Source organism: Lepisma saccharinum, chromosome 18 (genome assembly GCF_977018435.1).
Source record: "Lepisma saccharinum chromosome 18, izLepSacc3.1, whole genome shotgun sequence".
Classification (NCBI taxonomy): Eukaryota; Metazoa; Arthropoda; class Insecta; order Zygentoma; family Lepismatidae; genus Lepisma; species Lepisma saccharinum.
Window position 1 is genome coordinate 32,097,466 of NC_139246.1, and position 2,970 is coordinate 32,100,435.

The window sequence follows — 2,970 nt, forward strand, 5'->3', positions numbered from 1 at the left end:
TCTATGAGCATTTATAATTCAAAACTGGAGGATTTGTATTGTAGAAAACCAATATTTTAGCACCATATAAACAGAGAAATGATGGAACTACACATCTTATTGTGAATTTTGGGCAGTTGATATATTGCTATTTTCTGAAAGAACTATACGTGACGAGTAAATGTAGGGCCACCCCGATAGGGCAGTGGCAGCGTCGTCGCCTTGTAATCAAGGGGTCCCGAGTTTGATACTCGGTGGAGGCACGTAGTGGTTCGGATCCCACTTTAAACTATAGGTCCGGTCCCGATTAGCCTTATCGTGCATAAAGTGGACTTTAAACACAAATTCAATCAATTAATCAATCTAACTACGCACTTCAACCGTGACTGAGACTAAGTTGTAATTCTGCAGTAATGCAGAACGTTATTGCTTTGCTCAATTTAGCATATTCAATATGTATCTTCTGGGTATACATCAATCGTTTTTTTTAATTCGGAAGTGAAACGGGTATTTGCAAATGAAACCTTGTTTAATAACGTTCTAAAACTCGTTATTTCTTGGACTATTAACATACATTGCCACCTCTAACTATCATTAGCAATTAGAAGTGATTATTATTATTTCTAATTCATACTCACATACACAGACATCATGTTTCTAGTGAATTTTATTTCTACTAACATGATACAATCCTTTCTATTAAGTCTTCTGGATTAGATTTGATGAACTGAATATTACATATGCATGTATTAAAGCCTAGTAACAGTGTCGCAACCACAGGGGACAGGGGTCAATTCTAGGGGGCAAGGTGCTAAACATAGACGGCCAAGGGCATCTGCACGGGGGCCACAGGGGAGCAATTTCCCTCTTCGGTTTCAAATTTTATGCAAATAAAAATACATTTCGTTATTTTTTTGTTGCTCGCTTTGCTCGCAATACCTCCTTTCTCAGTCTCGTCAAGTTCAGAGCCATAGCTAGAGGTCGGTGGTGGGAGTCGGCCCTGGACTCCGAACGATCTAAATAAAAAAAGTTGTAAAATAGAGAATGCCATGGTGTCCTGTGAAATTATTTGCGCCCTAATAAATCAATAATGTTTTCAATTGCAAAAATTGGGTCTAAAACTTTTTTTGCTCGTTTCGCTGGCAGTATGCTTCTTTTCTGTAATGTAATGTATTTAAATAATATTTCTTGTATATATGTATTGAATAAACTTTGAATTCGTACACAATTTAGTGTTAGCATGTTGCATATGTATTTTCTTATTTCATATCGCTTTATGTCGCATGTGTCTAAAAGATATGTTGTACATGAAAGTTGTACTTGTTATATGTACAAAATGAATTATTTTCGGAATGCATTTATCATTCATTTTCTGCCAATCAAAAATACAGTTTGTTTGCAAGTTTTCCATTGTTAGCTATTCTGAAAATGAGTATTGAAAAATATATTTCAAATCGTTTGTTTCAAACAAATGCTACCCCCTTCATGCGTAATTTATGAGGAGAAGAACATCTTTGATACTACCACAAGTAATAATAATGCCTTTATTATTTTTATTATTATTATTATTATTATTGGTACTTTTATCCTGGTACTCGCATCCTCCAGATAAAAATTCCTGGTTGCGCCTCTGTCTATTAAAGTACATTTATTATAAATATATAAGGTGGTGTTTCTTTTTAGGTGTCAAGGGAGTGGTAAGGAGCCTTTGCTTGTCACATTTTCACGCTTTTTACTTTTTATCTAATTATAGTCAACAATTCTTCATTTACCTAGTACAGTACAGTGTTATCGCAAATACCCCTTTTATGAACTAAGCATGTGCTCAAAAGGCATTTCCCGTTCTCATTGAGACTTGTACAGTACAACAAAATACATAATAGATTTTTCTACAACTCTCAATAGTAAACATCACCTTAAGTAATGTGAAATGACGTCATTTTTCTGTTCTATGCGTACTTTCGTCTTACGTACAGCCTCCTTTTCATTTCAAACAATATTTATTACAGTCATTTTATTTTCCAGTCATATTGGTATCCAATCCCTTGCAACTTTGCAGTAGGTTTATGCTTATCACTATGCTACGAAGGCCAGTCAATTAAGTAACGTTAATTTTTTTTAAATCATTAGATTGACTGTGACGAAGAGATAGAAAACACGTGATTGGATAATGTCAACGAAGAGGGCGAAATCGTCCATAGAATTCTTTAAGGAATCCATACCACCGCGGAAGATTCGGGAGAGGTACAGAGAAATTTTCGGACATCAAAATGACAGATGGAGAGAGTTCAATTTTCCATTTTTAGGCCTATCTTTATTATTCGCCTTTGGTCTGTCGCATTGGGTTAGTTGTTACGATAGAGAGGATAAACAATAAGATGAAAACAGATGAAAAAAGAAACTCATTGCATGTGGTATTTGGGAATCAAACACACAGCCATCGGAGACAATATTGTATTTTTAACGTTTAACGAATTGTAGCAGGATTTGAACCCAAGATCTGAATTTAAGATCGATTAATCACAGCTTTCCATTCCTACTACGATCTCTACACACCTCTATCTTTGCGTTTATCAGTTTAATTAATAAATCAATATGCTGAAATTGATATGGCCAAGATGAGATGGATATACTGATTCATTTATGCCGTCAGCAAACACACGGAGAGAAAAGTGTCGCATTTTTCAAGAAATGATAGGAATCGCGATGGTGGTAGCACGCGATTTGGTTTGAAAAATCACAGACGTTCTCTTTAATTAGCGTTCTGTACACCAATCGGACCTTAGCGTCGGTATTCAATCTCTGGTTGTGAGGAGGAATGTGGTAGAGTCGAATGTCACTGTACGCCCAGTAGAGGAACGTCTTTGCAAATTCAAATATCAAGTTCTTGTAAACTTAAGCTTTCTGTGTCCACACCTGGACTAAACTGTCACAAACTTAGCGAACAGCTCATTTTGTACCAGGTGCAGCAACTTCGAAATGTTCGCCAGC